This window comes from Pinus tabuliformis, chromosome X (genome assembly GCF_031772625.1).
Source record: "Pinus tabuliformis cultivar Carrire ecotype Pingquan chromosome X, CPIR1, whole genome shotgun sequence".
In the NCBI taxonomy this organism is placed as follows: domain Eukaryota; kingdom Viridiplantae; phylum Streptophyta; class Pinopsida; order Pinales; family Pinaceae; genus Pinus; species Pinus tabuliformis.
The window spans coordinates 1,491,202,602-1,491,217,323 of record NC_142308.1 but is presented as its reverse complement, the minus strand read 5'-3'; the positions used below and the strand labels follow the sequence as shown (position 1 = coordinate 1,491,217,323).

Genomic DNA, 14,722 nt, shown 5'->3' with positions numbered 1-14,722 from the left:
CAATCGAAAAATCGTTGGGAGTCTCGACGGAAACAAACTCCAAATAAAACATAATGGGTTGGGGACACTGTAGAATTACCTTTGGGAAGTTGCGCGACGGTTGAAGCTGTTGTTGCCACAGAGACTATGAACATGGCCATCAACCAATATTCGTAACTACCTTTTCTTGATCGAATTAATGTGTTTTTCTTAATCGTCTAACATCTAATCATATAGTGTACAAGGATGACTCGTTGGCGAAGAGGGGAGTTGATGTCAGAGGGAACGCCTTACGACGTAAATAGACATTAAAAAATAACTATTAAGAACTAACTCTATACTTATCTGCGTGTAAGCTTTTTTATTCTGCAACGCTGGTATTTCGTTTCTATTTACTAAACCTAGCAGTCTGATAGGTTTGTGTTGTGTCTTATAATAATATTGAGTTCTCGAGTTCTCGGTTCGAATCTTTTTGAGTGCTTTGTAAGTGAGTCCTCGGTTCGAATCTTGCAGAGTGATTTGTATGAGTATTTTCTTTATTCACAATTTTAACAAAAAAGTTATAACTTTAATATTTACCAAGTATCGATGGAGTTATAACTCCAAGAAACGTTATAGCTTTAATACTAGCAATTGTCCCAAAAGGTACAAAGAGAGGCCGATAGGATTATTAAATTGGAATTGTTGAATTTTTCTAGAAGAGATGTTGGTTCAAGTATCTTTCTGGTTGTACTCTTTGATCCTTTGTTAATATGGAATCAATAGAATTTTCATCAGAGTAGACTACTTTGATCCAAAACACCCAAAAGAACATAATAAACCCTGAACACGTCAAATATAAATGAGGAGCACAATTCCTAAGAAGAATAATGATAAGTTGTACTATGACTCCTCAGATACTAGGAGAATAACTCCTGATACCCAAAAGATTGCAATATCAAATGATCATAGACAATTGTGCATGTCAATGATCATAATAATATCATATATTTACACCAAATATATACTAATTCTCAGCCATTACTAGTGTAGTTCCAGTTCCAGGACTCCTTAAATTCACTGGAGGGCCATAACAATTACCTCCCTTCTAGGAATGCTTCATTCCGAAAGCATAAGATCCAAATTACTCAAAAAATTATGACAAGGATTGACAGACAAATATAGATGGAGAGTACAGCTCCCAAGAATAATAATAATGATAACTTACAGAACAATTTCTAAGATACTAAGAGAATATAACCCCTAATAAGTTATAACCCAAAATATCATAATTTTATTAGATAGTATAGAACAGTAAATATGAATTGACTATAATAATCTCCTATATATACTAATTCTCAGCCATTACTCACATAGACCAAATTCCCAAGGATAGCTACCCTTTGCTTATACAACTGACCCTTATATTTTCTAGAAGACCATAACATAGACCCGGCTTAATATATTCCAGTGGTTTAATGATTAACATAAACATTGAGTTTACAAATAATGACAGCCATGAAATACTAAATGTTTTATCAAACATGCAGGAGAGGTATTTCTACTGCCAAATCAAAACATAATTGGAGGTGACAATGCCAAACAGATAGCAATAAATGGTTTGAAAACTCAGTACAGTTGAATGGAAATGGCATCAAACAACAAGCATTCAAAATATTTTCCGGAATTCTTATTGCAAGGTCAAATAGAACACATTCAAGCGTGAACCCCTTACAACTACAGTAACTAATTTGGATAATAACAATTAACCTACCAATAAGAAATGTCAAAAACAATTAGGTTGCCTACAAACAATTAACTAGGCAAATAAGAATCGTTCAAGATCCACAACAGAACTAAAACGAAAAATGGCGAAGCCCCTGCTGAACAAGGGCAATTACAAGCAAGTCCTTAATAAAGCTGAAACCACAAGTAAATTGCAGGGCTCTGGAATTGTTAAAAGATTCTCCAAGGAATTAGAACAACCATTGTACCTATTTATCCTTTTGTAAGTCTATAATGCCTATATTTATTTCGTAAAGGGGACATCCATGGACACAGAGTCCCAATCTTGAAGGATATCCTCAACATCCTAGACATGGGGAATAATGTCGTCTGCAATTGATAGGGTGACAATCGTCAAAGCCTCTCTTAAATTGTGGTATGTATGAATTGTCTTCATCCTTTATTCCCTAACAGCATAATTCTTCCCATGTAATTTATGGCAATCAGAAAGCATTCCTCCTTGTGTAAGTCTTGCCATAACTGCTCCTTCCTAGACGCATATCAGTTTTAATAAACTCTCAACCCTGTGTGTCGGTTTCAACTCTTTGGAGAAAAGCAAGGACAGAGAATCTAGTCCTGACTTCAAACACCAAAACCCAATTTTTGTTGGTGTACTGTGAGAGCATTTAATGAACTGTTTCACCCTGTCAACCAGAGGTTTCAATGTGTGACCAGCAAAGCAAACAACACTTTCCGTTTAATAAATTTACTCTCTTATCGTACCAACAATCTTCCAATGCTACAAACAACAATGATTTTCTCCAATCAGCAGCATGAAAATAACATATACGATACCTTCATATTTTTCCTCTTTGTTTTCTTGATGATAAAGTTTTAAGAATACCGTGAATCTGAAGATACGACCTGCTGCCTCCAGATAGCAGTAAACATGAATAGCATCCAAGGACAGGAGCAACAACGAACTCTACCATCAACTTTTTCCTCTTTGTTTTTTTGATGATCAAGTTTTAAGAATACCTGGAATCTGAAGAGACAACATGTTGCCTTCAGATAACAGCGAACATCAATAGTAGTCATTGGATAGGAGCAACAATGAACTTGTGTAATCAACATCTGGTCACAAAAGCCTCCAGAAAACAAACCAAAATGATGATTTTTTCAGCAGAAATGTATTCTTATTACCATTAACTACTTCTTCATGATGGCAGCAACATCATCTTCTGGAGTGGTCTCTTCAATGTTTCATATTCTAAAGCAAAAATGGTTCCCTAGTTATTTTAACTTTTCATAAAAATGCAACAAATTTAGCAGAAGTGGCAGATTCAATAGCAGTGGTAAGGAACCTCAAATCCAGAGAAATGCTTTGTGTGACATTATCAAATTCTACACCTGGAAGGCCTTTTCTTCAAAATTTTGCAATGAACAACCACAAAATCAGCAGCCACACCAATTGGAAAACCACACAAGTATCCAACAGATGCAAAATAGTTGTAGTAAACACAATTTATCCAGCACATAAAAAACGCAATGTCACCTCAGCATTCTTAAAGCATCATTTCATCTGTTGCAGTGTTTATGTGGCAAATGCATACAACATCCATACATTATACTATTAATCTATTCATTTGTGCAACGTACAAAATGACAGTACGATTTCCAAGCATCATAATGGCAATAAAAATACAAACAACTGCAATAATTTAATGGAAAAGCAATGTTAGTGTCTGCAATAAATTAAGCCATGCAATTCTTCTTAACTCAAACGTATAGCTCAAACATATCATTACTAATGTTGCTGCACCAATCTTCAATATGCTAGCTCCAATAAATGCCACTGATAGGCTGACAAAAGGTCTGCACATCATGACAATCAACTGCAGAAGATTTTTGTTGGAAATGATATCTCTACCATTGTGTAGTTGTGATACCACATTGATTTTGAGCATGAAGGTTTTCATAGTGAGTCATAAATGTACTGTGATTTTCTGAAATGTGTTTTAACAATTAGCCTTCCATTTCTTCATCTTCGTGCTCATTATCCTTGAGTGTAAGATCACCAAGAAGCTCATCCAAAGGTACAGAAGGAACATCTTCACCATCTGTCATAGACGCTGTATCCGCTCGCTGATAATTTTCATTTCTGTACAATGCAATCTTGGATCGCATCTCCTGGTCTTCCTCCAGTTCATCCAAAAACTTTTCATAGTCCTCCCATTCCTTCACATCCTCCATTCTGCCTCTGGAAGATGGTTACCTCCATGGGCAATGTCTTAAGCTTCCAAGGCCTAGGCTTGCCCCGCTTCTTCTGGCGCTTCTCTTCATAACTTTTCTTCACCAAAACCACATCTGAAGATTAAGTCCTTTGTATTTATCTAAATCCACATCATTAGTATTTGCACCATAGAGATTGTTATGAAACCAGCTCAAGAAAAGATAGAAAAGATAGATGAACGCCTTAGAATTTAGCTTCTTCGAGGGGCAACCTCCTTTACATTACATAAATGAACAATTCTTGGATGATACAAATGAAAAGACCTCATTTCTATATATAGGAGTCTAAGGAGTCATAACATAATTAGAGCCGACATAACAATAATAATGTAAGGGCACAATAATAACAATAGCGGGCTTCTATGGGGCACAATAGTAACAATATGGGCACTACATGGGTACAACAATATAATAAGTGGGTTATACTAATAACAATAAGGGGTTACACTAGTAGTATAGGGGCCTAACATGCCCCTCTCCTTCAAAAAGTGTTGTCCTCAACGCTTGAGTAGTTCTTGGCTTCTGTATAAAATTTTTATCCTCCCATGTGGAATATTCAGCGGGTCAGTTCTTCCACTTGATGAGATACTCTGAAATTGATCGATTTCGTAGCTGTCGGGTTCTTGTTTCTGTGACTGCTCCAGATTCCAATATGATTTTTCCTTCCTCTTCAATTTCTGGCAATATTGTTTGAATTGAGATCTTTTGCAACTTTTGAATAAGTGGCCATACTTCTTCGTCCTTCTTCCATTCATCCCTTGCTTAGTTTATCCAATCTGTTTGGATAATATAAATAACACAATACAATGCTTCCACATCCTCATCCTTGAAGAGTCTTCCCATTCAGTAAGGTCGTCATTTTTTAAGTGCCTGTAGTATTGCCAACATTTCCTTCTCATAAATAGCTTGCTTGAGATGTAACAGTAAAAATACCCAATCACCTACATCAAAACATTTTTCACTACGATGTTGATCTACCCGTTGTTTCGTTTGATTTTGCACCGAAGTGGCGTTATCCTTTAAAAGTTGGAGAACTTGTTGTTGATGCTCGATGTGATCTTTCACTGCTTGAACCTTTTTCTTCTTGATATGTCCTTCTATCTCTAGAGTTTGAGGAGTGGTAATTTCTTCCAATCCTTTACAAGATATGGTCGGATTCATTTCTTGATGCTCGATGTGATCTTTCACTTCTTGAACATTTTTCTTCTTGATATGTCCTTCTATCTTGATAGTTTGAGGAGTGGTAATTTCGAACAATGAATTACAAGATATGGTTGGATTCATTTCTTCTTTCTCGACGTGATCTTTCACTTCTTGCACCTTTTTCTTCTTGATATGTCATTCTATCTTGAGAGTTTGAGGAGTGGTAATTCTTGCCATTGCTTTACAAGATATGGTCTGATTCATTTCTTCTTTCTCTTCACAATCTATGTAGAATAATTTTTTCTCAGCACACTTATGACCTTTAGTGTATTTACTATCACAACTGTAACAAAACCCTTTTGCTCTTTTTTCAATTTCTTCTCAGCACACTTATGACCTTTAGTGTATTTGCTATCACAACTGTAACAAAGCCCTTTTGCTCTTTTTTCTTCCAATTGTTGTGGTGTCAACCTTATAGGTTGTGGAAGACTAGGGGCAACAACACTTCCGTCTTTATAGTTGTGAGTGGTATGCTTCCTGGTTGCCATAATTTTGCTTTCCATTTTTCTTGCTAACTTGAATGCCTTCTCTAATGAATCAGGTTCCCAAAGGCGAACATCATGTTGGATATTATCCTTTAAAGACCCTATGAACACATCAATCCTATGCTCCTCTAGAATATCTTTTACCCTTATGTTCAATTTTTGGAACTCCTCAATGTGCTCCATTATTGAACCCTTTTGTTTGAGACTTATCAATTGGCTAAAAAAAGTGTTGCTTTTCGTATCCTCATAATGGGCTATCAATTCTTCCGTAAAAATTGCCCAAGTGATAAATTGTTTACGAGAGCAAAGCCATTGATACCATACAAACGGATTTGGTTCCAAATATAAAGTTGCCATATGTACCTTTTTTGTGTTTTGCACATTATTGAGATCGAAAAATTGCTCCATCTGTAATATCCATGTTGCGGGATCCTTGCCATCAAACTTTCTCATATCAATTTTTGGAATATGTGTGTCTTCAATCCAACATTAGAGTCTATGATATCATGATTAACATTTCTTTTGTTCGCATCATGAGTTTCTTTTACTACCTTTTCACCATTAGTAAGTATTTCTTGTAGAAAATTTGTCAAATCTGTCTTCATATCTGTCATGCCTGTCTTCAAGTTTGTGTTCAAATCTATCTTCAATTCTTCCATGTCTGCCTTCAAATCTGTCTTCCAATCATCCATCTTAGCTTCCACGCCCTTTATCTTAGATTCCATGCCATTTATCTTAGCTTCTGTTAGCTTTTGTGAGTGTGACATTTGTTGCACTTGTTCTTGTAATTTTGATATATCATGTAGCATTTCTTCCTCTTCTTCATGAGTCATGCTAGAGCTTTCAGGTTCCTTACTAGGTGTGTGCATTTTATTTCCTCGGGGCATCAGTTACCGATAATAATTCTTTACTATGCCCTTTGAATTCCTTCAAACCCAGCTTACGCAAAAATTAAAAAAAAAAAAACTACACACCTTTTTTCACTTTGTAGAAGCCTGATATTGAATATGATGTATCTCTGTAATTCCAGATCCTCCAATTCTGAAATTGTGACCTGTAGTAGCCTTCTACGTCCTCTTTCCAATGCCACAAGTCTGACCCAAATTGGATTCTCCAAGGAAGATTTATGCGAAATCTCCTACAGTGACTAGATTATGGACTAGTTCAGTAGAGCGAACTTTTACGACGTGCCACGAGTCACTGTTTCGACCTTTGGATCTGAAAAATTCATAAAAGAAACTACAGTCCGTCCTCTTTCTGTACCTTCTTACGAAATTTCAATCCGATCCCTAGAGAAAAAGTTATCACGATTTTCCCCAGGTCACCTGTTTGGAATGCAATTCAGGATTCTGCAGAAAGACCAACTTCCTCAGATCATATCTCCGCAAATATAGCGCGAAAAGCTCTAAAATTCGGATCCAAGGTTCAGCGCGATTTCTTCTCAAATGGGTTTTTTTTGCAACTTCTGAAACTTCGCAGAAAAAAAAAAGTTATAGCGAAAATGCCACGATGACCTGTTTGGAGCAGCGAAACCCTAGAATCCAAAGCTCTGATACCAAATGTTATGAAACCAGCTCAAAAAAAGATAGAAAAGATAGATCAACACCTTAGAATTTAGCCTCTTCGAGGGGGCAACCTCCTTTACATTACATAAATGAACAATTCTTGGATGATACAAATGAAAATACCTCATTTCTATATATAGGAGTCTAAGGGGACATAACATAATTAGAGCCAACATAACAATAATAATGTAAGGGCACAATAATAACAATAGTGGGCTTCTATGGGGCACAATAGTAACAATATGGGCACTACATGGGTACATCAATATAATAAGTGGGTTATACTAATAACAATAAGGGGCTACACTAGTAGTATAGGGGCCTAACAAAGATCAAAACCAAGAGCATAGTCACCAGGACTTAAAAGATGGCCCAGATGAGTTTTCACTGTAAAAACAGTGTCATTCTTTCCAAAGTCTGAAACGGGCTATCTTTGCCTCTGCCAATGAATACTTGATACCACCCACAGTAGTCAAACCCATCTCAACTTCAATATCCAATACAATATATTCAGCCAACTGCCGGTTTGAAAGGAGAGGCTTGAAAGGAACCCTCCAATACTGATCCGCGTCCATAAAAGCATCCCTCGAAGTAAATGGGTCAAGCAGCATAATATGGGTACTCACTTTTGTGCACAGAACAAGGGGACCTAAGTTACCCAAGTTTGTCGCAACCTTTGGAGGGATGCAAATCAAATCCTCCTTGCAAATAGGGCAGATCTGAATAGAGAAAGTGTACTTATAATTGTATGTATTGCTCGTTGAATCCTAAGACACAAGCTGTTTGTCATTGCGATTCAAAATAGGCACCACATTGCCCAAAAAGCTCACATAACTAACTGCATGACTTCTATTAGCATAGAAAAAATCAACACCCTCGTGCACTTGTTTAACATTGACTGCCTGAGCAGCTACACCGTGCTTGAGAATCAACTGTTCCAGATAGAAGAACATTCTCCTATGGCTACCACGCTGCCTGACTTGCACAACAGCCACGTACTAATCTGGGTTGGACTGAACCCTTGTACATTGTTCACACATATGATCTTGCTGAACATATTCAACAACGTAAGCCTGTTCCAATATAGCCCCATTGAGCACTTCCTTCTGTATTCGCAACTTGACCTTGATTCTCTTAGAATGGGGTTCGGTCCATATGAATTCAGCATGTACAAGCCTAACCTTGTTCAAATTCTTGAGCCTCTTAATGCAAAATGTTAAGAGTTCCTTGGATTCTAATTGGGCTTTTATCCATGTTTTGGGGGGCTGTAAATACGAATTACATTCAGGGCAATGAAGGACTGTTACGTGTTTTTGTAGACCTTCTGTGATATCCACTTGGGTTCGTATACAATTAACACACATGTTTGCTGCGTTGGGTGGCATGGAAATACCGCACATACAGCACAGTACTCGACCCGCGGTCTGCTGTACTGTAAACATATCGGCCATTGGACCCTCGGCCATTTCTACACCGTTTTAGACCGCGAAATGAAGGAATCTGCATCACGTTTTAGCACAGGAAATGTAAAACAAATAAGACAGAGAACAGACTTACTCCAAACACTTAAGCGATATAAGCAACACAAGATTTCAAGTATTTAAAGATAAAATGCATTAGATGTTTTTCATAAAATAAAACCCTAAAACCTACCGCTGCAGACTGTAAAGGCCGAGAAGAATTAACCGCTAAATTGTTCTACCGTGATCAATTCAGAGCCTGAAATACAAAAATTTAAAAAGGCTTTTTGTAGATCCAAAAAATGTGGGTAAAGGGTTAGTTAATGCCAACCTGGCGGATAACAGACAGGTCGAATTCCACCCTGAGAACTTGAAATGCCCTGCAAACAGCAGTGGAAGGCTCTGATAAAACCTTTGAACCGAAAATGGCCACGGCAGATGGGTAAATGATTTATTTTGCAGAGCAAAGAAAACTCAGCGAGAATGGAGCAAACCCTGCATCAACAATACAAGGCTGTACTGATCAGGTATCGCTCCAGATAATAAGGTCGTTTGATTGGGAGATGATTGGTTCATCGCTACATTCCATGATATGATATGACTCGAGGATTCGAATGAAGAAGTGGACAGCAGAGCAACAACCTCCATCATACCCTCATTCAGCTGTGCATCATCTTCATCAATAATTCATTAACAAAACACATAAGAAGAATAAGCAAACGAAGAATGGCCATCATCATAGGATCACAGTAGCAGTAGAGCTTAGAAGAAGAAGAAGAAGTTAAAGCACCTCTGCCGATTCAGAAAAGAAGAATAAAGAGGCGGTCGCGGGTTCGATTCCTCGCAGCGTAAAAACAAAGAAGAAGAAGGCCGCCCCCTCCCTTCTCCTCGCGCTTTGCTTTTTTGCAACGGCTCGCCTGCAAACAATTGGGCGGAGGCAGATTTAATCTGCGTTTAGGTCATGCGGGCAGTTGCGAAAACAACTCTTGAGTTGAAATAAAAGAGAAAAGGATCGCCAGGGCTGCCGACTGCTGCCAAGGGCCTGTAAACAAACAGACCTCCGGATCAAAATAAAGCTAACATGGCTATTTCTCGTGATGCAAAAGAAAAAATGACCTGCTTTAATTTACCACAATTCTTCACCTCCAACCGCATCAAAGCTTTCTACAGATCTATTAACATGTCAGCCCAATACAACAATTACAACAGAAAATCGTTCCATTCAAAGGAACACAGTGGTAACTATACCCTATATCTTCTGAATACTGGAGTAGGGTTCATTAGAAATTAATATTTACCCAAAGATGTAGATATCAATTTCCAGGCAACAAAAGAGACAAATACGTCGCCATGGAGTGGGAGGAGGATATATGGCACAATTCCTCTGGCTGTGAATAGCACGACCAACAAGCTCACCACAAAAACCACGCCCAACGCCAGCGGGCTGAGGAAGACTAATCTGATAATTCGAGATTTAAAATCGCCAGCATTCCCCTCTGGATCTTGCGCAGAATTCATCACTTACGTTCGCCTGCATACATTAATCGGACTTATGTTTTTCTGATGCATCTATCTCATTTCATACTCCTAGCAGGGATACTCATGAGTTTAACGCAAATGAATAGAGTTTATTAGAAGACATGAAGGAACGGTTGGAGTGCTTCACGATATATATGCTGAGCATGTTACACGTATCCATCCCCAGCGTGATAAACGGTGCAGAAAGCAACACTGTTGTTTTCCATTATTAAAGAATGACAACGACGCATATACCATGTGTATTTTCCTTGCATTTATCGGTTGTCAATTACAACTCCACTAGGTAAGTGGATACGACTTTCCAGCAGTTGCTTTCGGTAGAATGACAAAGATAATAAACAGAAATTGCACGACAGGTGTCAACGTTAGAAACAAAAAGACGGCGAAAGTCTCACTCAAAGAAAGGCCTATCTGCCTAATTATAACCAGAAGAAAAGTTATAGCTTTAATATATACCTATTAACGATGAGTGGACTTTGGTAGTGTTTTGGCAATTCCTATCAATACTTGTGAATATGTATCGAGTTCAAGCAGGCGCGAGGTGTATTCAAAGAGAAAAAGTATTAATACGTTTTTTAATCATTGTGTTTGGACTTTTAAAAATAATTATTAGAAATAATTTATTTTAATACGGTTTTTAATAATTGTGTTTGGATTTTTTAAATAATTATTAGAAATAATTTATTTTATAATTATTAGAATAAGTTATGAATTTTGTAATCATTCTTCGCAATAGGAGGAACCTTTTATATATAAGTATTTGAAAATCTTATTTTTATATTAAAAGTAATAATTATATCAATTTAAAATGCAATTTTAATATAAATTATTAATTTCATTTTAATAATAATAAATTCAAAAGATCAAAATTCAACCTTTAAGTAATTATATTTCCGATGATGATAATAATAAGAATTATATGCATAGTTTAACAAGGTGAAGGAGTTGCCTAGAAAGTTTATATTTAGAGAAAATCTGATAAGGATTTTTGTAAATCCAAGCTATAATTGTTAAACTTCAAAACTTTAGGTGTTCTAGACGTTTTTGATGGAGCTGAATCCATTTCCACCATCAAAAACACGATTCAAACACTGCCTCTACAAGATTTTTTGAAAATTTTTTACCCTCATTCTGGCCACTTTTGGTCAACGAAGCAATTCCTCTACCTACTCCAGAATTAATTATATATATATATATCTATATATATAAATATATATAAATATAAATAAATATAATCAAAAAAATTAATTATAATTAATTAATTAATTATTTTTATTTTTATATTAAAAATAATAATTTTATCAATTTAAAATATAATTTCAATAAAAATTATTTAATTATTTTCAAAAATTTCACATTATATTTGTTATAACTCTTTCATATTTCAAAGTTAATTTTATTTAATATACGTGGTTAAGAGAATAAGTTTTTATGGCCATTATTCACATTAAATTATTCTGTTTTTTCATGTGAGCAAATTGGAGCACACAAGGTATCGATAATTTCACTCATGTTTAATTGTTTGAGGATGGGGCATTTCTATTCCAATTTAATTTGAATTTTTTTAAATTAAGCATATTAGCATTTGTAAAAGAAACAATGTAAGTATTTCCAATGATACTTGTATATGTGTTTAGATTTTGCACAAGTTTGCTTCAGAGCAGTTTTCTAAGGCTTATGATAAATTGTAGGATGCCTTTAAGAGACACATAATATCAAATTGACAAAGGACTCTACCAGTGTCATAAAAGCTCATAGCGTTGCATGTAATTTTTTAAATCTTTACTGGGGGTGGATGCTATGAGAAAATGTGATTGGAGGTATCTGTTTTTTCTTAGTTTTCCCACGGTTTCCAAGGTCCTAAGTGACCCCCTTGCCCCCTTGTGCTGGCTAGATGGCCCATGGGAGTTGAGCATACCCCTTGGGGAATCAAACCATGGTGGAGCCAATAACATCAACCCCTCTTTCCCTGAATCCCAACCAGGCAAGCCCTTGTTGACTTTGAGAAAAGGCACAAACATATTATTGAGTGCAATATCGTACAAAATTGTTCATATGGCAATGCCCACCTTGGTGGGGCCAATAATGTCATCTCTCCCTTTACCAACCAGGCAAGCCCCAGTTGACTTGGAGAAAAGGCATACACATATTCATGAGTGCAATATGATACAAAATTGGTCATGTGGCCATTAAGTTCAGATTGTCTTTGCAGAAGATAACATATGCATTGGGTTCTGACTGAAAACATTAAGAGATTTAGCCCCGCCATGCAGGTACAAACATAAGCCATGTGTCTTTCATCATCCTAAAATCTTATTAATCTTATTAAAGCAAGGAAGGATATAGACAGTGACGAGGGAAAATTTTAAGAACCCCCCCTAAATTTATAAATATAATAAATGGGCGAATCTCCATGGTATATAGGAAAAATGGAAGGCGATTTTATCAATAATATAATATGTATATATAATTTTTTGGCGAATCTCTCACCAGGCATGGCGAATATTTTACTCAATTATAAAATCTTGTAAGATCTTGGCGAGTCTTTATGGTTTTTTGCATGGTATTAATAACAATCTAGTCCATGGTATTTGTCCCATAGTATTTTGGCCATAGGTTTCACCTAAATATAACCCATTTTTTGAGTGTTCGTAAATATAAGGTGACTTATGGAGTAAATATAAAAAAAATGTTTTATTTGTTTACCATACCTCTCATTTATTTATATTTTTATTAATTTACCATGCCTCTTTTACAAATATGGTATTTGGCCCATAGGATTCACTTAAATAAAACCTCTTTCTTGAGCCTCATAAATAGAACGAGGGTTATGGACTAAATATAAAAAGAGGCTTTATTTATTTACGATACGTCTAGTTTATTTATATTTTTATTTATTTACCATACCGTTTGAGTAAGTATAAAAAGACGTTTTATTTATTTACCATACCTCCACTTTACTTATATTTTTATTTGTTTACACCGTTATATGTATATAAGGTGACTTATGGAGTAAATATAAAAAATGTTTTATTTATTTACCATACCTCTCATTTATTTATATTTTTATTAATTTACCACACATCTTTTATAAATATGGTATTTGACCCATAAGATTCACTTAAATAAAACCTATTCTTGAAAATGGGCGAATGGATTCACTTAAATAAAACCTATTCTTGAAAATTGGCGAATGGAAGGTTGTAAGTCCTAATTTCAAGGGCTAAATTTACCTTTTTTACCCTCTCCCTTAAAATAAGGTGGGCTATTTGAGGTGATTTGTAAAAATGTACTATCATACAAAATATTCGCCCACTAAAAATTTAAAACCCCTTAATTTCGCCAAAGGGCGAACATTCGCCCCTAAAATTATCCTTGTAACGATGCATATCAGAGAAAACAGGTTGACTTAGCATGCTCCCGCGTCAATTCCTTTGGTGGCATTCAAATTCTAGATGCAAATGAAATTTATCATTACCTTCATGACCATGAGCTCATGTTCCACACCCTACAGTTTTTGGTCCTAGTTGGTTTGTTGCTGCCCTTCCACCAAATACTCTACCTCACTAGTCTCATATTTTTCTGATGTTGCTTGCATTGTGCTACTAACTATTTTTCTAGAATTTCGTTGGTCATTATTTGTATCTCTTACAAATGTTTTCGTGCAGTCTATCCCTTGTTCACTAATTTGTTTTATCCATCAGATGTTCTATGCTGTTAATATTGGGATTTGAATTTTCAGATGGCTTACTTCATCTACCTTTTCTACATCTCCAAACTTTTTGAGCTCATGGACATGGTGAGATTATTGTGCATCCTGGATATTTCTAATTTGGATTGTAGTCCTTTGTCCTTGAATCAACTTGGCTATTCCTGTTCTCCATTTTTTTCCTTTAGGACTTTCTAGATAGATTTAATTTCAATAGAATATCTAAAACATTCTCAGCATCTCAAATATTTAAATGGACTGGTTATGCATTGAGTTTTTTTGTTTCCCAATACTAATGGTCTTAAAGAGAAATGTTCATCAAATCACTATTCTTCATGTGTATCACCATGTTTCTAGAGCTATTATTTGGCGGATCATTGCCCATCATGCACCAGGAGGGGATGGTAATTTCTCGACACTTGCCACTAATATTTTCCTCTTAATTTTTGTTGATAGATGATTATGCTTCATTTAAGGACTCTGACTATTGTTAACTGATTTAACAGCTATGCCACCCTGCTATTTCATGGCATGAAACATACCACCCTCTTGGGGGAATTGAATCCAGTGGGACGAATGTCATTACACCCTCTTTACCAACCAGTCAAATCTTTAGCGGCGATTATTTTTTTTATAGATACAAAACCAATATTGTTTTAGCTTCCTTTAACTCCTGGTTTTCATTTTGGCCTATGTAGCATACTTCTCTGCAACAATGAACTCATCAGTTTATGTAATTATGTACTTTTATTATTTCCTTTCCTCAATTCTAAGGGGCAGAGAGAA

At 35.9% G+C, this 14,722-nt stretch overlaps 1 pseudogene; it reads right to left on the bottom strand.

Annotated features, from left to right (window-relative positions):
* Positions 1–3,697: 3,697 nt before the first annotated feature.
* Positions 3,698–8,727, bottom strand: LOC149145651 (uncharacterized; annotated as a pseudogene).
* Positions 8,728–14,722: the final 5,995 nt, after the last annotated feature.